The sequence below is a fragment of the Typopeltis vanoorti genome, chromosome 24 (assembly GCF_054136105.1).
Source record: "Typopeltis vanoorti isolate ZY-2024b chromosome 24, IOZ_Tvanoo_1.0, whole genome shotgun sequence".
Taxonomy (NCBI): Eukaryota; Metazoa; Arthropoda; class Arachnida; order Uropygi; family Thelyphonidae; genus Typopeltis; species Typopeltis vanoorti.
In genome coordinates, this window is record NC_143572.1 from 20,003,235 (window position 1) to 20,025,102 (window position 21,868).

Genomic DNA, 21,868 nt, shown 5'->3' on the forward strand with positions numbered 1-21,868 from the left:
TACATGAGACAGACCAATATTGCTCTTTGAACCATAATCCAGCCAATCTGAAACCTAGATTCAGCCTTTCTTCATACGGAAATAATAACAATAAAGAAATAGAAATCTAAGTAAATATTCAAAAGTACTATCGGTTAATGGATTACGAAATAAGTCAAAGAACTTTTCCTGTCCTATATATAGCCTCTATACTTTCGTAGAAGTACTTTTGGGCTTTCGTCATAGCTTTTAATAATACTGGAAATTCTGCATCGCTATTTCTGCGATACCTTTTTCTACAGACACGTCTTCATTTTACAGACAATTTCTTTGCTCCTAATTTCGTCTTCGTTCTGTTTTTTTATTGTATTTCTTTATTCTATTTTTTTTTGTATTTTTTATTGTATATTATTGTAATGATTAAAACATTCATATTAGCTAACTGATGGAGCGTTTTCTTTCTTTCTTTTTTTTTTTTTTTCTGATTCAGTTGTTCCATTGAGAGAAGGAAATTCTTAGATTTTCAAAACAATTTCTGCTGATGCATCTTTTTTTTTCATATGATTCCCACTCAAGAAAGTGGATGGATTGGACTAAGATTTTTTGGCTATTTTCTTTACATTTTTTCTTATAATTTGTTTTTTACGTAATCCAGAAACCATGTTCTAGTTAACCAAACATGGAACATTTTGAAGCCACTTCAGACCTCCAGTAAGCGGGGTAGCGATTTCACACCGTGAAAAGAAACTCATCTTCCACTTAGACACAAACATCCACGCTCGTAGTGGAATCTCCACCCACGACCTATTAGTTGGAGAGAAGAGACGCTATCGAGACTGCGTATCAAAAACTGATTTGAGAAATATGTTGTAGATATCGTTACTGGTCTAAACAATAACTAAGATAGGCCGATTAACGTTTCTAGATCAATGGGTCTCAGAATTAATTGTCTGGCGGCCTAGCACGTTTTCAGAAAAATATCTTTGCGGCACATCAAGTGCCTCCCCAACGTAGGAAGTATTCAAATGAAGGATTCTGAAATAGGTTAAAAAACAAACAGTGTTGCATGTCTTTTTTTCTCTTTTTGTATGAAGTAAGAAATTTATTTTACTATTTGGTTTAATTTCTACATCAATTCAATAAATACAGAATTAAAATATATTTTGAAAAAAAAAAAAGTTTTAATACTTTTAATATTTTTCTTTTATGAGGAAGGTTTTATTTCAAAAGAAAGGTATCCCACACATAACCATTTATTAAATCACTTCCACGTACATCGGAATGGAGTCCGATTTTTTTAAAAAAAAAAAAAAAAAGTACACAGTTAGTCAAACAATGATTAGAGACAAACTGCTTAAATGAGAACTGTCAGTTCTAAGAAATATTTTAAGTATGCAAGGCGCCATCGTTGCAAACTCACTCAACATGTTTGCTGCTGCCAACATTCATTGCGAAACTGCTTAATAAAACACGAATCAAATATTATTACGTTAAAAAAAAAAAAATCTGAAAATTAAATTCACCCAGAAGATTTCTGCAATGAATTTATTATTATTGTGAGTCCTTGTTTAGTGTCGCGTCGCAGATCGACGATTAGTTGGATGGTTACTTGCTTAGAATTATTTCTGAAGCAAGGTAAGTGTATTATGTCTGCGTGCATTCGTCGGACAGACTTGTATCTGTTCTGCGATGACGAACTTGAGTTTCCATCTCCGTACGAGACCGGTCACCTTCGAACCAGAAATTGAAGTTTCGATTCAAGTCATCAGCCATCATCAGGTTAATCTTTCAATTTTTTTACTTTATTTTTTTCTATCTGTCTTTCTATTTTCATATTTCTAAATTTAAAGACCAGAGTTGTCCCACAATTGACATCGTTCATTTTTAAAACTTACATTCTTCATGACATTACTTATCGGGACAGCAACCTACCCCAGTAACCTGATCACTTAACAAAGAGTATTCTTTCCTAGAGTAAAGCGGTTTGACTGATCACCCCTCCCAATCTGTATAGCATCCAGCTGAATGCGCTTAACAGATATTTTTATAGTGTAATCTCACCCCAACTAATAAATCATTTAAAACACTGATTTAGCTCGCTAAGTTACAACTGTCCTGTTTCTACACTGGGTTATTTATTCCGTTGATTTACTTAAACGGCACAAGGAAGATATCTTCCAAGTATACGCTGTACGACCAGAATATCAAAACGATTGTTTGATTTTGTTTTACCCCAGTCTAGAAGCATTAGTTCGTGTCGAGCGTGTATAATCAGTAGTTTAAGATTGAGGTGAGCCCAAACAGATTACCATAACAATGTGGCAAAGCCATCATCACCTAAAGCTGGTATTTCTGGTTAAACTGTGAACAGGGGGTACAATCGAGACATTTTTCATGTAGTGTGTACATTAACTAACACTCCGCTTCTATACAATACAGGAACGGGGGGATAAAGAGGGGGCGGGGGGAGAGAGAGAGATACAAAGAATAAAAGGCAGAAGATGGAGGGAGGGAGGAAGCTAAGGAGGATATTCTTAATAGACATTAAAAGTATATTCTCGGATGAGTCTTGGGAATAAAAAAAAAAGGTGACCTTCAAGCAACAGGATGGCACTCCTCGATGCTCGGAGAATGTGGGCGTGTTGGTGGCAAAGAGCTGGTGTGATGCGACATCACAATAGCTAGTGCCATCGCGAGCGAGAAGGAAAACGAAGGGTGGGGCAAAAGCTAAGCGCTTTTCCGTGAGTACCATTAACGACCGCCAATGTATCATACAGGGGGGATCGAGGGGGGGAGGCAGGTTCATCGCAGAGTTTTGGGTGGAGCAGATATGTAAATATCTAACAATGGATTACAACTACGGCTTTTCGCGCGTGCGGCGTTTCTCACTGTTCCCCATGTTTCTCTCTCTTACCCACACACACACACAGACATATGTACAGTGAGCATGTATTGGAGGTTCCTTCAGCGTATTCAAATTGGCCCATACATAATGGATGACATTCACACAATTCTCAAAATAGAGTTGTCTTCATTTAAAGAAATGTGTTATCAAAATAGGTTGCTGCTGAATAAATTATTCATCCTTTCTCTCTCTCGGTCTGTGTGTTCGACCATCATTATTCATTATAATCGTATTGTTACTCTATAGCTATCATTACCTTTTCATACATTTTATAGTCGGATCTAAGTGTTAGCGGACTAAAATTTCCAAAGGTGTGGCTCTATAAAGGCCTATTTATATGTAACGATCAGTATTTGTCATCAACCCACCATCATTACAGTTCCCCTCCCCTTTCTCTTATAACACTAGTTATTCCTTAATCGGACTAAACCAGAGACGAGCGCTCCTTGTAATTCTACATCCATTGCTGGCCGTAAATCTTAAAAGAGGAGTACAATCGGATAACACCACCTCCTTTTGGACCATTCGCTAGCGAACGGTGGAAAATTATTCCAAATCCGAAAAGAGTGGGTGAAAAATGACCTCTCAGATAATAGGGAAGGGCACAGTATCTGCTGCTCTTCGCATACAACAGTACAATGTTGCAAAGACCTGGTGTTTAAGCACATGCGCGTCTCAGTGATGTGTGGATTGACCTCAAACACTTCTCGGTTTGCTAGTCACGATTAGCAGTAATTCTGAGCATTCCTGCAATAAGACGAAATACGCAGAACACACACATGCATTGTCAGTTAGTCTTTCAAGTCTTTTCGCTTTAGCCATCACGCATAGAAAATCATTTTAAGCGTAAAATAGATTCTAAATATCGCCCTATGTTGAGAGATTTTGAGATAGTCTGTGTTGCACGTCAAATTCGTCCATTTATAAGATCATATTGCAGTCAACAGCACCAATTTAACGAATCTTCAGCAGATATAAGGATTTTAGTTCGTTTTTAAACATGCTGGAAGAGTTTTCTTCAATATGCAAATTTTTTACTCGAATATATTACTCGTGGTGGTGGGGAAAATGTCTAGGAGGGGAGAGAATATTCTCTTTAACACTCTAGGTTCAAACTCGGTCAATAACGAATGCACAGTACATTACGGTAGAAGTATAGACCCGCCATTGACTTTGATCACGGCAGTCTTCAAAATACACCCGTTTCGTTTTCTTAGACAATGATGAAGCGCTCCACGCCCGGGATAGACCCCCCCTTTTTTTTCTCCCCCACATGAATCACCGCACTTTGACAGGAAATTTAAAGTGTATTAAATAATCATACGACAAAAGGTCATCCTCTTGTATTTGGACCGCGATCGGACCACTAACTCAAAGGATGGGATTCCAATATGCACTTGCTTTTACATTTATGCATGACAATGTTGCCAGACAGTGTGAGCATGTGGTAATCCTCACTATTGGCAGGGTTTTCAAGGAATACGATAGTGCACACAACGCGAGGGAGTCGAGCACCGTTAGCTTGCTGTGACCTGGGTTATCACTTGAATAATTCACACTCAATGTCTCCATGTTTTAAAATCACCATCGCGAGCTTGCTCCAGCCACTGTCACTTTAAACAAGAAAAAACGCAGGGCGGTGTGAACATTGTAGCAATGTCTGATAAGCAAACGGCTCCTTGGAGATACAATGGAGGGGGATGGACACGTGGTTCGTGCTGGAGATTTCTTTCGCAGATTACTTAAATATAGAGGAATCCATTCCTATAAGAATTATTTCCTTAGAAAATCCATTCTTATTTGTCTAATGGATGTGCTGACGTTTTGCATGTCCTTTTAAACCGACGAACTGTGAAGAAGCAACAGGATGGCACTTTTACCAATTAACTACTCCTTATTAAGAATAAGGAGTAGTTAATTCTCAGTATAAATATTGTCAAATATACTGTTAGCATTCTTCATTATTTACCATTCCAATGTTATTGTAAACACACGCGTTTTCATGATAATTTAACATTGGGAGAAAAAAAAAATGAAATGTAAGGCTGAGGTTTTATTGGTTGTCTCAGTATCTGCCGGACTTCTTGTTTAACATAATAAAAATTAATAAATAAAAATACACATCGCTTTATGTTATCTCAACATGGAAGCATACTAAGACAACCGAATGAAACAGAGACTATAGTTAGGGAGAAGACATTTAATTTAATTACTGAGCAAGGCCTGAAAATATACTTTATTATTATTATTATTATTTTTTTTTTTAACACGCCGACCTGGTTAGCCCAGTGCTCAGCGTATCCGCTCTCCAGCCATAGCGGATAAGCTAAGAGGCTGCCGGTTCGTTTGTGTGTTACCCGTTTCTTCAAGAAGTTCCAAATTCATTTTTAAATCGATGTTTGATTCACAGGTCTAACATTCAGGATGTTCTAACAGTGATTAACAAATAGTTTTATTTACGCAGTAGCCTTCTATATATAAAAAAGTTATAATTGTATTATATAAACTTACTATTAATTGTACGAGAACATTTGGAGCATTTTGCTCGAAGATTCTGTTTGTGGGTGCTGACGTCGATGCTTATATAAGTTTTGCTTCCTAGTAACGAATTTTATACCGTATTAATACTAGCATCCCCAATATGATCGAAAATAATGAAATCGAGATTCGTGACGGGTGTCTGATATTATTATTGGCAAACTACATACTTCAGGATACAGCAGTATTAGTCTTGTTGAAACAGGTGGGTCCACTTTTTTCCAAAAATCCCAAGAGAAAGATTCCTTAAAAAAGCAACTACGCAGAATAAAAAAATAAAAATCTCTCGTGCTGACAATTTCTTTTACGATTACTTAAATATCTATGTAATCTAATTCTATACGAGTTAACCGTAGCCTGCCTAATAAATGCATTAGCTATATATGTACTTTTAAGAGCGATTTATCTGTCCAAAAACAAGTAGAATTTACCAATCCTAACTATGCTTAGGATTTCAAATATATAAAAATCTTTATTATGAACCGTTAAGAGTGTGTGAGTACGAAGATATATAAGAAATTCTTCAATTAACAATAAGAAATACTAAAATCTTTGTTGATTCATCTTTTTTCTCACTAAAATTTAACAAATTCCCATATTTGATTTTCTCACTGAATCCTCTCAAATAATTGTCAGAACTCTTACCACTGTAGACACTTTATGTTTGGCCATTTTAATTTCTCGATAAGAATTCCAATTTCTTTGGCATATTGTGTTTCATAAAAAACTTTAACAGAAGACTGTTTTAATTTCTTTTAATATTCATACATATATTTTTGATTATGAAAATTATCCTGACATCCCGTTTGGTAACTAGTGGATTCCACTTTTGTAATATTTTTTCAAAAAAGCTCGTGGGGGCACTAGTATTCCGCAGAACCGCCAACTCATAAACGCTAAGGCATAATTTTTAAATTAAGTATTTTGGATTTATGAAGTAAGCCCACAGTAAAAGGTTTTTGGTGCCGGAATTGGTTTTGTGACTGGCGGTGAAAAACACTCCAAAGCCATCCACCTTCTTTCACAATTTCAGACAGCTAGCCTTCTCCTACTGTTGCAAGATGAACGCATTGCTTTTGCATCAAAACATGGGAAACAGCCCAGTCTTATGAGTAATCTGCATGGCATTTAGGAAACACCTTTTTGATGGTTTATTAGCTATCCTTTTGGCAGTTTCCTGTCTGACCTCTGTAAATGCGACCATGCTATTTTGTAGATCTGTATCTAACCTGCAACAAGCTCTAGTTGTTTTTTTAAGAATAATCCGCTTTGAATTCACTTAGTAAGCGTTCCTTCTATTTTTCATGTTGGTTTTCCAGATTGAAAACTGAACTAAATCATCAAACAGACATATTCGAAATGAGAAATCCTACTATAATATCACTCATGAATAGTCTTATTTTTTTTGTCTCACTCCGCTTCCAATACCCCCCCCCCCCACCCCAATAATTTCCGTCTGTAAAACTACAGAGTAACGATACCCAAAGATTAGTCATCTGAAAATATAGTCAGGCCAACTGTATGTCGGACTATCATTAGCGTAAGTATCATTAGGGACCGTTCACAGTCTATATTGTCTAATACAATATTGAGTTTATTGTTCCATAGTTTTCCTACCCATAATCCCCCCTACGGATTACCACACTACATTTCGTTCGCTCAATGCCATTTAAGGGATCAATTTAAGGCCCTCTTTGCAATAAACCCAAATCGTTTTTAATGCTTGATATTATTTGGTTTTAATCTGTTCAGACAATTAGTCATAACAGGTTTATTATGGAGGAGAAGATTGTAGCGATTTTTCTGCAGCGCGGGATGCATTTCTTTAATTCGGTTTTTAATTTCTTTTACAGTTCATCTGAAAATGTGAACCACTTTAGTTTCTATGTGGTTCAAGTACCGCTCTCTTTCGTCTCCCCATCATCTATACAATTCAGGTTTCTCCTGCTTTGATTGCCTCTCTTCTTTGTCCACTGTTCTCCCCCCATCTCTCTCTCTAACAGAGAGCCGCTTAAAAAAAGAAAGCAAAAACACAAAAGACATTATCCCTTGCAGAGTGATTGAAAATTCGGAGAATAGCGTTTCATCCATTTACGTTTCATTTTAGAATAGCCAGTTCCAGGGCCATTTTTTAGATGCTTCCAACGGCCTACGAGATTAAATCGATGGCTAGTCTGAGAGTAAGAGGAACGAACATCTCCTAGGTGAGTGCGTGCTCACGCTAGAGCATGCGCCGGTGTGGGTGTGTGCGCGTGCGTAAACCCCTACCTATCCACCCCTAGAAACTTTGACCTAAAATTAAAAAAAAAAAAAAAGCTATAAGAACACAAACAGGTTCAGGAGATCTGAAGAATTCTCCCCCCAATTCTATGGGGTTCGTAGGGAATAAATTGAGACCCAAATGGAAATCAAGTCCGTGGCACATAAGACAGTGAAGGGTTATTTCGCGAAGCATGCCAAAGAATGTTTTTTTTTTGAGGGGGGGTACAGGTTAGAGAACGTGGGTTTGTCAGTGCAGGTACACAGAAGCTTCTATTTTCCTTATTGACTCCGAAGGTAGGGACTGGCAAGAGAGGAGGCTCCCTGGGGATACCAAAGGGACGTGACTCTCACCTCGGACTCAACCTCACGTCTCTTGGTAGCAGTAATCCAACACAGTAGCTGTACTTTGACCTCGCATCAAAACAGAGTGGAATTGTGCATCGGAGAGGTTTGCTTTCCTTAAAGTTCATCGTAAAAAGAAATATTCCTTTTGGTTAAGATGATCAGTTAACGTCAATAGTTCCGGATTAGTAGAACTCGACAACCCAAGTTGTTTTTCCTCTTATGTCCACGTTAGAAAAGATTCCTTTGGGAATCTTTTCTAACGTGGACAATTCCTGAAACAACTATTTGTAAACATACATACGTTCATAGGCAGTGGCGTATACAGAGGTTTGCTAGTTGAGTCAGCGCTGTGCAGATTGATGCCCCAGTCTGCAGGCTATTCCATCGTCTCAGAAAGAGAATGCAATACTGACTCCTCCCATTCCAGGAATATATACACTGGATAAACAAAATATTAAACAATCACACTATAACGTCAGTGTGGTTAATAACAAGTTTCCAATTTCGGAACATTTTATTTTTATTCTTTAGGCAGGTACTTCTTCCATTATAGCCTTAAACCTCGTGACACTAGTTTCAGTTTTGTCATTATTTGCACCAGACAATTCCGTGCCAAGGCCAGGCATTAGGACGTTTGGCCTTGGTGGGGGTTTAATCCCTTAAAAACATTTCTAAAACAGTCTGCATTAGTAACGTGCTTAATAATACGAACCTCTCGACAACTGTCCCATTAAATACTTAACCACACACACGGATCACGCCCCCATACAATCAACAGTACTTGGAAAGTTTCTACCCACTCCGAAAAATGCTGCGACTACGAACACAATATCTTCTGGTCCGTGAGTGCGCGCTTTCATTAAAGAAAAAAAAAAAGATAAAATAATGCCCCTCTCAAGAACATTCATCCGCTTAATTGACTGATAAAATCTCTTTATCGATAATATTGTTTTTGTTAGCAATTGCTAATAAAAAAACTACTTTTTTTTTATCAGCGATGTTAACAGTGAGGGTAGATTAGCATTGACAACAGGCGACCGATAATTGGTCAAACAGTCGGCCAAATAAACAAAAATAAAAATATTAGATAGAAAAGAGTGAGGGAGTGTTGTAGGTGTAATCTTTTGTTACATTTCCCGGCATGCTTTGGTGCAATGAAGTTCTCATGACTACAGATCTAGCACCATCTCCCCCCCCCTTCCTTATGAGCTAGTGGTTGTTGGATATCGACGTGTTTGTCATTTTTTAAGCCCCACTAGTTCTCCCCCCCCTTGACACAGGGGTGTCCTGTACTTTGTTACGTCGGAATCCCAATGTGCCCCTCAAGCTGACATAGCCGGCTGACTCCCCTTGTCACTCGCGCCTTCCAGGCACCGGTGCTTAACAAATCGCCCACAGCCCGCAGGCAATCCTAACACACACACACACACACGTAATCGCCTGCCTACAGAGCGAAAGAGAGAGAGAGAGGAACGAGTAAAAAGCTCGAGCGGGCAAGGCGCCCCCCGGCCAACGCTCGCACGACCGATAAGCACAGCTGATAGGTCATCCATCTCGCCCAACGCGCGCGCGGGTCCTTGTGCATCGCCGCGTACTTATGCCAACGTCACGGACAGCCCCAGCGTCAGCCACAAGGGGTCGCTGGTGAGGAGAGAGAGATGGCAAAGCACGCGGCTTGATAAGTCGTGATTTATTGACAGACCGGGATGAATCAGACCACAGTCATAATTGCCATACCACTTGCTCCCAGCTAGCGCGGAGGGAGGGGACATTATCTGACATCTCGAGTCCTTCTCATCCGAGCGAGAGGGTTGACAGAAGCAATGTTCGATGACGTATATGAAAACGAAGAACAATGTTCTCCAGACATCTGCGAAGGAACTGGCTGTCTGACAAGGATGTCCAAGTCGGGAAACTAAAACAGATCGGAAGAGAGGATGGGAGGGGGGGGGGGACGACGACTAAAAAAACAGCAAGTTTTGAATACGCAACGAGATCAACTGTAGGTTTATTTAAATCACACAGTCATTCCTGATGCAACAATTACAGTTATTGCGTCACGTCTGATTCGACCTTAAATGGGTTCATCAAGTGATAAGGGTTAATTGCGATCGAGTTCCCTTCCCCTTCTTCCATCCCAACTAACAACACAAACCGAATATTCTTAATATTCACGCCATCTGGCGGATATATATATATATATTAAAATAATCTTCAATTCCAAAATAGCTACCATAGTTTACTGATGGTGTCTCCACCTGTCGGGATTATTTGCATTTCGGTACGTTAGCTGTCAGTCTTATTTCCCCGTCTCGCCTGTGACAGGGATATTGCGTCGCGGCGTGTCCGTAGATGTGGCCTGACCCTGATTTGCATGTTATTACAGTGGTGCGTGCCTAACCAGTTGAGGTAGCGTTCATAACCATCAACAACGGCTGTACCGTCGCGGTCTCTCTAGCTGGGGCTTTTCGGAAAATTTGGTGTCGACCATCGTTAAGATGGAGCTATCGACAGCAGGTATACACTTGATCACGTGGTTTGGTGTCAGTCACTGTGCGCCGAGACATGACAGAGACAGAATTCGGTTCAATTCAATAAAAAATACGCCGAATAATTCAGTTAAATATTTATCTCCAATCTCAGAAGTTTATTAGCAGCTGGACTGCAATAAATAATAATAATAATGCTCCATTTATATAGCGCACTCGACTATATTTCACACACCACATGGAAATCGAACGAGAAAGGGCAAAGAAAATGCAACGATTGGTGGAAAGCTAAGACGTATAAATAAAATGCTAAAATCAGCAATTTACCTTTTTGCTGTGCAATTGGACGGATGGGAGGAGCGCTGCTTCAAATATCATTTTGTGTTCAGAATTTGCTGCTATTATTTTTGGTCCTTTGATTCTTGAGGATTTCGCGAAGTGTTGCATGTGCGTCTGTTAAGATTAAACGCAAAAATTTTATAAACATCTTATTTCTGGAAGTGAAAAGACCGGACTTGAAAAGTGAAATCACAGTTAATTACTGTTAGAAACTTTATTCTAATACGAAAACGATGTTAAGAAGAAAAGACTGAATATAACAATTGCAAAATAAAAATAGGAGAATTTCAGGGAGGGGGGGGATAAAGGAAGAGATGACACCCAGTGAAAAATATCATTGGACGAAATTGCATCGACTCGGGTTCGATAGCTTAGTAGGCTCAATGAAAGTGCTTGGGCGAAAGGGCTTATAAAAATTGTAGACACTGAAGGAATGGTTGCAGGGAGGGACTAAAAATTGCACTTGAAACATTCAGAAAGCATGGAAATTAATTAGGAGTGAAGTAATCAAGGCTATGAAGTTAGTGAAATATGGCTGCTAATTGTGTGTGTTCTCCAGCTGGTTCGCCTGTTTTGAGGGAGGGGGGAAAACTAAATCCCCTTATGAAACCGGTAAGCTAACTTTACACTTAATTTTAAAAAAAAATCTTTATAAACATCTAAGAACTGCTCTATGACATTATCAGAGATGGGGATAAAGAAACACACGAGGTTAAGTGTATTGTCTGTGAATTTAAGTGTGTTCTTAGGCTAGCTTATCCGTTTTAAGGAAGGACAAATCTGATCTTCCACTATAGTTTGAGACTGGTGGAGCTAACTTCTGAAATCTTTTTCAGACGAAAATAATATTCCAATGCTGGATAAAAGCCAATGAATGCGATGAACTCCGTTCAGTAATTTTGTGAAAGGAGCAGAGATGAATTAATATTCATTCACGTGAATGAAACGATTAAAAAAAAATGCTGAAACTGTGATCAGACCGAGTGTGAAGTTGCTCAGCGAAGTATAAGACGAAACAATAGCAGATCATGCATATACAGGCTGCACTCCAGTAGTACATTATAAGAAGACAAGCTACATCCTGGAAGCAAAAAACCGATGCAGTTTCAAACTAACATACTTGCTGCCGAACAGAATGAGCAAAAAAAAAAAAAAAAAAAAACGAAAGAGAGAAAAAATAGGCATTCAGAGAAGTGACAATAAACATCGAGTCCGTAGACTCATTGCGGGGAACCTTAACATTAAAACACCTGAATCCCATCTTGAACACAATAAACTCTAAGCACCCATTCAATGTATTTTACGAGGTCTCACCATGCAATGTCAGAAAACCCAATTCTAAACCCTCCCTCCATTCTTCAATGATCTTCCTCAATTTCAGTACGGTCTCTTGTCGTACATAGAGACAGTACTTAAAGCCAATTCACGAAATTTAAATATTGTACGAAGTAATTTGATGCATGTAAACTATACTGCACTGTTATAGTCTTGACATAATTATGTTACAATATAAAAAAAAAAATTAATATTTAAGTACTGAAATTTAAAAAAATTTTTTTTTTTTTAATATGACTGAATTAGCAAAGTTTTCCGAACTTCAAATAAATCCTTAAATATCGTAACTCAAACTCTACAATCAATACTACTTCAGCCCTTTGTTCTTAACAGATGTACCACACTTCAGTTGGTATCGCCAATGTCCTTTTAATTGGAAAGACGTGGGTTCAAATCCCATCTCGGATGCAAAAGAACCTTTATAACAATTTTTCATCTATTTATTGGTGGCTAGAAAAAGAGCCATGCTTGGTCTCTAAAACTGCATCCTGATGATCTAAATCTCAGTTCATTCACAGTGCTAATATATATATATATATATATATATATATATATACACACACACACACACACACACACACACCGTGGTAACAAAATAGTAACGAAGAAATTAGTAAAGATAAGATGGCAGAATGAAGGAATTTGGGTAACAAAGTTTTCGATATGAACTGGGCAGACGCATTTCAAGCTTTCATCTGATATCTATAAAACCTACACGGATCAAACCGAAATACTCATAACATCCTTGGAGTCTCATCCCTTAATCCAGCGCTATCCAAATAAGACCATTTGAAAATGCGTCACCCATCAGTCATTGCCATGTTATTCCGGGAATTATTGGACTTCTCAAATAGTAATGTCTTTTTTTTTTTTTTTTTTGCGCATTACAAAAAAAAAAGTTGGTTTGACTTCCGGTTGTTGGGTTTCAAACAAACAAATCAAAAGCTTGTGCAGGCATCGTAAAAAAATATTTGAGGGTATACTACCGGTCTCGCAGGATCTTTGAATTTGAAATCTGAATGCAAATTTTAAACGATTAAAGAGTGAAATCAATTTTTATAATTTATGATTATAAAACTAATAGTTTTGCGTGTGTATCTGAGACAAATCTGTCGAAACACAAATAGAATTAACCATCTTATCAATGACATTCATTAGTTTTTATGAAGTCGTTAATGCAGCAAGGACCCCAAATGAAGGTTTGCTTTTACGGGTACCAACTATTAAAGGCCAGTACTGTACTTCCGTACAAAGAGCCTAAAACTGTGAAGTGTTGGAAGAAAAAAAAAAATAAATAAAAATTAACGTTCCAAAACAATATGCATCCTGACAGGAATCAAACCAATCTTAATAATATGATTTTCATCAGGAGAATTCTTATTCTCTGGACAAGTTTATTCACAATTCATATGCTGAAATTTAAATAAAATTGTAGAGTCCATGATTAGACGATCCACGACCACTTGGCATGGATTTTACTGCTTTGGATTGAATATTGGAAGTGAGAAGGACATTCACGTTGTTATTTGCGAAGCCATATCTAACATGGATGCTCTGGTTATGCAAAGGAGAAGTCCGAGTACTGGTTATACTTCCTTATTCGTTAGTCAGTAGCCAAAGGGAGAGGGGAGACGAAAGATCAAAGGTCATCGCGATAGCTTTTGCCTTCACTACGATTTGCACAATTTCCGCAAATACCAAAAAGCATCGTGCACTTATCCTCGTTCCTTGCATCCTCACATTCCAATTACGGTGATCCGAAGTGGGCCAGGAGATGTGTCGAAAGATAAGGGGGACGCACTCATTTGTTGTACCCGTGAATAAACGGCACGCCTGGGGTCATCTTTTTTTAATGACGGTCCCTGACCACCTCGCATAGAGATTTTGCTGCCTTAGGAAGAGGAAAAGTCTTCTGCCGTATATACGTGGGAGGACGTGTCGTTACGAGACATATGAAGCCCCGGGCAATTAGATGTAGTGCCGGTGAGTACCGGGTACAGCGCGTGGCGGTGATGTCATGGTGAACCATGCAATTAAATAAAATTGGAGATAAAGAAGAAACAAAAAATAGAAAAAGAAATAATGGAAAGGATAAACATGGATAGGGCGAGGAGACGCATGACAGAAACACGTCATCTTTAACCGCACTGCTTACTGCAGCACCATCTATGAAAACAGTTTCCGTTAGACCGCTAAATAACAAAATCTCAATTCTCGCGGCGTTTACTTTTAATTTTTCCCTTATTGCGATCCCTCCATTTTTGAATGTTCGCGTTTTGCTTTCCTTGATATTTTGTCCGAGAAACTATGCAAGAACCCTTTGTTCCAATAAGTCTCTATGTTGACAGTCGATATATAAAAGCCTCGCATACGATTCTCTAGCGTAGCAACCGGGCGAATACGTGAACAATAAATTCTCACAATAAAGAAACGCACAGACCTAAATGCGTTCTGTTCCCCATAACGGGAACTATCATATTACCTCCGTTGTGGAGAGGTAGAAGCAAACCCCCTAACTTGTTCTCTTTCTATTTGGGTATCAAGGGACCAAGCGAATAGGGTACGACGGAACAGGGCCACGAAACGTGTAACGAGAGAATGATGTTTGCTGCCGTGATCAGACCCCCCCCCCTTTTTTTTTTTCTCCCCAGTTTAAAATCCCTGGCGTTCCTTTCAACGTCTGAAAAAAAAAAAAAAGAGACGGCACACTGATCGTATTTCTTATTCTTTTGAAAGACTTGAGGCTTTCCATAGAGCACGTCTATTTTCTTCTTTTCCCCTCCACCTTCTGTTTCCCCATTCGAAATAGCACGAGTGCTACTTTGCAGAGTTGTAAAAACCCTCTACTACAACGACGCTCTCCAACCCTTGACCGCAACAATATATAGTAGCTTCTTCGATCTACCGTAGCGACAATACTAGCGGACTGTAGTTCGTGAGATTTTACGAATGTCTAGCGCACCTTAATGTTCCCCCCGCTATCACCGAAGATAGCCGCTACCTTCCTTGCCACGTTTGTCTATCTTTCGTGTAATATAAATTTGGGCAATAAGGCAGTGAGAGAAGTTCGGTAACCAAACCACCATCCTATACCATGAAAATGTTATAACTGTAATATAATCTGGCAAGATATCGTCGTGCCAACACTTAAAATGTATCAGGGGGACTTTCGTGGGTGATAAAATGTGTTTTATAAACATCCCAATTTTAATCACAACACTTAAAAAGTGCTGAAGGATTAAATATAATGTTCATTTATGTATGGACTCAGTTTCTATAATCCTCATAGAAATCAACTGCCTTCGAAACCAAACACTGAAATTTTCCCATCTAAAATCAATGTTTTCAGCTTTCTGTTCTAAATTCCACCTTTAGTTTAATGTGGTATTCATCTACTTTGGTTTGCTTATTTCAACTTAGTGATGGTGGTGCCATCTACATTTCAGTATTGGCAGATTGCATTTAATTTCTCGGGGGATGTATAAAATAATCAAATATCGCTCTATCAAATATATAAGGAGGTGTATTGAAAAAGACAGTATTATTATATTAACGGAGAAGGGAGAGGTTAGAGAATTCAGTTAGTGAATAGAACATCTGAAATAATCTTCAGACAAATTTCCAAATCTCACTGTTAAGATAATAAAACCAACTAAAGTGGCACAACAAAATAACACCACAAAAATATCATTTTAGGACAAAAAGCTTTCAATGAAATAGTTGGCATAATTCTGATTTTTCACCATCAGTTATTCCGTCCAAGTTGGTCTACGTACGTTAGTCGTCCGATCGGACTGGAGTGTCGAATATCACTGGACATTTCATTTGGCTGATCAGTTAAGATATTTCATATTTTAAGGTATAAAAATAATGCCTAAAACGGCGCTTAGTTCGCTATCATAATGTCGAAACTAAGTGAATTTCTCTAAATAGTTAGAAACGATCTGATGTTCTGTTTGTGCTGGAGGTGTCCATCTCTGCAGGCATCAATCTCTTAAGGTCGCATTGTTGAACAGATTTTGACAAAACTTAGAACAGTCGTTTCTTACATTGCTTAAGGTTTCTGAGATTTTCAGTTATTCTGACCAAAGGGAAATACCACCCGCGCTTACAACAATAGAGTGGTTTACTCATATTATCTAAAAAAAAAAAAAACAAAAAAAACAATCCAATGTCGAGAAAGCAGGACAACGAATGTGTATTCAGAAGCGTCTACTTGAAAAAACGAAATTATAATGGGATTTTTAAACTGAAATTCTACTTTCTGAATATTGGACTCATTCACCATATGAGACATTTTTTAGAAGACTGTTAGTTACACCTCGGACCTCATTCGCACCAGTAGTGACATCTAGGGACAACTTCATTCACTGCGGGTTGTTCTATAACATAACGCTTCACACACACGCCGATTCCTGACGTCTTCCATATCTTTAAAGGTCTCTGAACTAATATAAAGCGCCCCGTCCCTATATGCATTCGTTAAAATGGAACACGAGGAAGACTTTATTTATGACGTGCCTATTTTAAAAGTTCGAAGAGACGGTCAAATGACCCGTGAAACGGTGCGGTTCATCCGAAGATCGCTGCCGAAACAAAACACAATACAAGAGTGACATATTGCTCATTACGAGGTGGCGGTTTCTGACAGGTCTAACAACGGCATTCCTATCCTTTCCCCCCCCCAACTCGAACGGACCCCCCCTCTTTAGCATTCACGTGCGGGGAGTTCCACCTAATCATACACTCCCGAGAGGCGCCATTTATCTTTGCAAGCTAAACGAATTAGAGCGGGACAGTTATTTCAAAGAGATACAATTTACCTAAAAGACTTCCTCTTAGCAGCCAAATGCTAATGTTGCATTGAACGTCTTAAAGGGAAAAGTGGAACGCGCTAGGCGCTCGTAAAGCCGGCGCTTAGGTTGTGTTTGGTGTATAAATCACGCCTGTCAGGGTGACCCCACCCGCTAATACCTACACCGCCTTTTGGATACCGAACATTAGCTTTGGGTAGCATCAACAGCTCTGAACAAAAACACACGCGCGCGCGTGCATTTGGAATGTGCCAAGAGTAGCTGACAAATACCTGCTGACGTATTCTGTTCGCCTTGTAATATTTCTGTCTACACATCAGTTGCGCCTTTACATCCCCCTTCTAATACACAGAGATGCATTTATATGCAAGTGTGCAGACAGATATACACACACACACAGTTTCCAAAAGTAATGGAGCACCCGAGTATAATATATGCAAATATAGATTCCAGTGAGGTCGTAAAGGAAGATGAAGAAATGAGTCTAGATAGGACATTAGTATACATAAAACACGTAGGGTTTTGCAAAAGAAAAGACCTTCAATGCATGGCTACGACCCACCGCCATTATCTTGAACTGTGATTGCAATGGTTTCATACCAGCAAAATGAAGGTTCGTGTCATTCTCGTGAGGAGCTGGAATCTGCAAACGGCTTTGCAGATGCTTCCTAAAACATCATTGTTCCAAAGGAAGTGTATTACTATTGGGATGTTTCTCGCGTTTTACTTTTATATTACGGCATACTGCCCATAAAGTTATGCTGTGCTAGTTGCGATATTACCAGCTTGGATGATGAGCGGATAGTGGACCTGCGGGGACGGATGTGTTTTGTGAGTTTCATCTCCCATCGTGAGACCACCACCATCTTGCTCACTGGAGGATCGAAGTGATTTGAAAAAGTTCCACGTTTTAGTGTTCCTAGAACAAAATTTTAGGATTATCTAACTATTAGTACACCACTATTATAACATACCATTGGTTTAGAGCCTTTTGTGGGCGGAATTCACGTGAAAAATTGCAATTAATTGGGAAGGGCTTCATAAATTTCACTTGAGCTAATATCCCTTGCACAGACCCAGATTAATGTGAACTTAGTTCGAAGACAGTGTAGTACTGACCAACTATGAGCTAATTTGAATAAGACTTCACATTCGTAGGAGAGATCGGAACAATTATCATCCACGAAGGCCGTCTTCACTTGCTCTGCTTGAGGGGAGGACTTCAGCTGAAACACATCACAAATTTGTGGAAGTGTGACGAATTTTTCAGAAGGCAGCATTTTTTTTAATACACAATTGTGATGACTTCGGTATAAAGTTTCCTAGTAAAACATTTCGTGAGGTTCTAATTTCAAGAAGTGTTTGCTCAGCCAGTAACGAAATATGCATATTTAAATATTATACTACTTACTAAAGGATATGCATGATCTGTAAACAGTGTGACACTCAACAGGTAACTTACTCCTATAAATAGAAAAAAAAAATCGTGCTGAAATAGGACATCGATTCTCGGAGAAGCGCCCTCTTTTGTCACTAAGTAGAAGCATGACGAAGCCAGAGAACTTTCGCTACGCAACACTTACAGAAGGGTATTTAGCAGCGCGCGAGGTGGGACGAGAATCACTTGCGGGGGCGGGTGAGACTTTCCTACTTCCTTGTGTGGTCTAACTGAACAATAGGGTGTTTACACAAGTACGGTAATTAACTATTATTCCGAATCGCCCACGCTATTGTAGCAGTATGCAAATGTCACATAATAACGGAGATACCGGATATAAATAATGGGGATTTCCTGGACTATCGCGAGGCAAAGTGATAATTGGTGTAACAACTTGGCGTAATGTCAAGAAAGATCAGCTAATTTTCTTCCCTGCAACTCCTCCGTGTTCCATCTGTTGCTAACTGCTTTCGACCGTGTCTGTGTGACGTTTCTCCCAGAAAGGATATAATTGTACAGTGACGCAATCACGCTCTGGTGAAGTTTTTAGAAAGTTCTGCACACCACACGCTATGAACTGAAGCAAACGGGGTTTACAAACTCGTTTTGAATGAAAGAAAATACGAGAGAGAGAGAGTTGTAATTACAAATGAGCATATGCATATTTGCTGTGACAAATGTTTTGTAAGTTGCTTGGGGCAAGGTCAGGACACAAAAGGAAAAGGCGTCAATAATGCGGTTATCATGTAAATACATCATCTCAAATTGGCTTTATTGTCCGAGTTAAATACAGGATGTCCCAAATACCGTTCAGCGTCTGTCTCAACATTTGTAGAAACTGTAAAATTGCACGTTTCTCAAGGTTTGATGCATTTCCGACTTTATATATAATATATATAGGAAATAATTATTTTCTATTAAAACCCGGACCACAGGGGGTGGGGGGGTGTCTTCAGTATGACCACGAAATGACTAATCAGTTGCAAAGACCACGGATTCGAATACTGTCTAGGACACAAGGAATCTTTTTAAGTTCATTTGAAGGTAAATTAACCAATCTCGGAGGCGGACGGTTTTTTTTTTTCATCCCACAAACCAACAGAACACACGTCATCAACAGAAGACATAACACTTAGTTCACAATCTTAACAACTTCGTTTGGGATAATCAAATCCCACTTCAAATCGCTTTCGGCATAATTTATAAACTGAAAGGAAAACACCTTATCTATAATGAAGTGCTAAAACATCTATCCAGTCAAACAAATCACATCACAGAACTGATTGCACGTGGGTGGTTTGAAGCTGCGTGATTTCTTGACAGATCACAATTAGCATTCGGTTGGCATTTGTGAGCAAGGTAACTTTGACAGCAAAGGATTTTTTTTTTTTTCTTTGAATTATTAGGCTGGCTTTAAAACAAGAACGATTCCTATGAGATCATCTGCAGTCTGCCTTGGCTCACAAACTGGAAAAAAAATAAAAAGCGAAGTATATTTCCAATTTAAAGTCGTCCCATACCTTCCTTAGATTCTTATCCCAAAAGAGGCTGTTCAACTTTTTTTTTTTAAGACTTACCTATTATTTTTATTTCCAAATGCGCAACAATATATAAATATCTTACCATTTTATATATATAAGTAAATGGATAACAAATAAAACGTAGTATACGAATTTGGAGAAAATTATTTTAGAAGAACGAAGGTGTATTCGACCAATTAATTAACCAATTCAATTTTGATTTCGTGAGGAATGTGTGGCGTCGACCTTTTTACACCTGAAGAACGTCGATCGACGCTGGAGATGAAACTCCATTTTTCGGAGAAGCTGCAGTCGCACATCAAGGACGATGGTGATACTGATTTGTATCCTGGAGCACTGTTGGGATGCAAGAGACAGTTGTCCGTAGTGTTGATCGTTTTCATCGGATAGTATTAAATATTCTAAAAAATAAAAAAAAATTGTGTTCGTCAAATAATTCTTAAAGAAGCTCATGATGAACAATGCCTTCTGAACAGCGCCTTTGGTTGAAAAGATTGTGAATTATCCAACCCTTTATCACGCTCAAGACATTAAAATGTGCGCTACAGGTTTTCAACCTTTCGTGAAGGAGAATGATATTATTTTAAAAATAAAAGAAAAAAATAGTCTTCCGAATCATAAACAACAATACTGGTCACTTTTAAATTTCACAATACTTTGTAGAAGACATCTTTATCACGTCATTTCCGCCTCCAGAAAAATGCAATAAAAAGTGAAACTGGGTATGACGTCAGATCACGTTTTTTTTTTTTTTTTTAATTATACGTAGCGTCCTACCACTAGCCTTAACTACCGACTGTGAACTCTCAGTTGGTCGTTTCGACATTGAGGAGTTCAAATTTCCGTGCCATTTTCCGAGCACCCTCTGAGTCTTCCCGTTTGTTTGGTGAGTTGGTACCTTCCATTGGTTAATGCTTCACCAATGTCACTAACGGATAGGCTTAGCTTGATATGATCACCTCTTTCGAGATCCGTTGGGTTCTTCTCGATGTAACATCGAACAGTTATACAGGTGACTCCATGGGGGGGGGGGGTTGCTTTGATGATGTCTGACGACAGGAAAAACGGTTGGACAGGTTTCCGAAGCATTTGTGTCGCTAATTTTCCAATAATGACCCTTTGGAAGACAAGATTATCATTTAGCAGAATTCTCAGCCTTGAGACATCAAACTTGTACAAGGAAAAGTTATCTGTAAGCGTCACTTCATTCTTTTAGCATCTCAAAGAGTTCTAAACTATGTTTCTTAAACTTATTTTAACTTACCAGTGTTGTTATACCATTTTGATTCTCTCCGATTGAAAAAACCTTCAAGAGTATGAACTAGAAGAATACTAATTCAAAATTTTAAAATAACTTACTTTTATGTTCGTTCAGTTTTTTTTATTTTTTTATTATTATCTAGACACACAGAAAGAAAATAAATAAAAGAAGAGGAATAGTTCTAAGTAATCGATAAAAATAAAGAAAAAATGGCTCTCATATAATGACTGTAAAGTTTCGCTCTATATAAGTCGCATTAAATTTTATAACAGTACACGAGTCGGTCTTCAGCGCACGAGAGTCAAGGTGAGGAGCTACAACTGGCTTCATTAGACACCTGGACAATTCCCATCATCGAAGAAACCTGAATTCGTCTAAGAAAAATACGATGCCTGTTTAGTCCAATGTTCTGCTTGCAGATAAGACGGACAGGGTTTATTTTATATATATAAAGATGATCGTGGTACAGTAAATACTTTTATTTGACCCAAAACTAGAAAGGGATCAACACAAAGGAAAAAAAAAAAAACTAAATTTTATCGTCAGTTTCAACAATAAACTGCGAATATGAACGTTAAAAACAAACCCCTCTTCAGCTATGCCGAACAGCAAGAATACAATA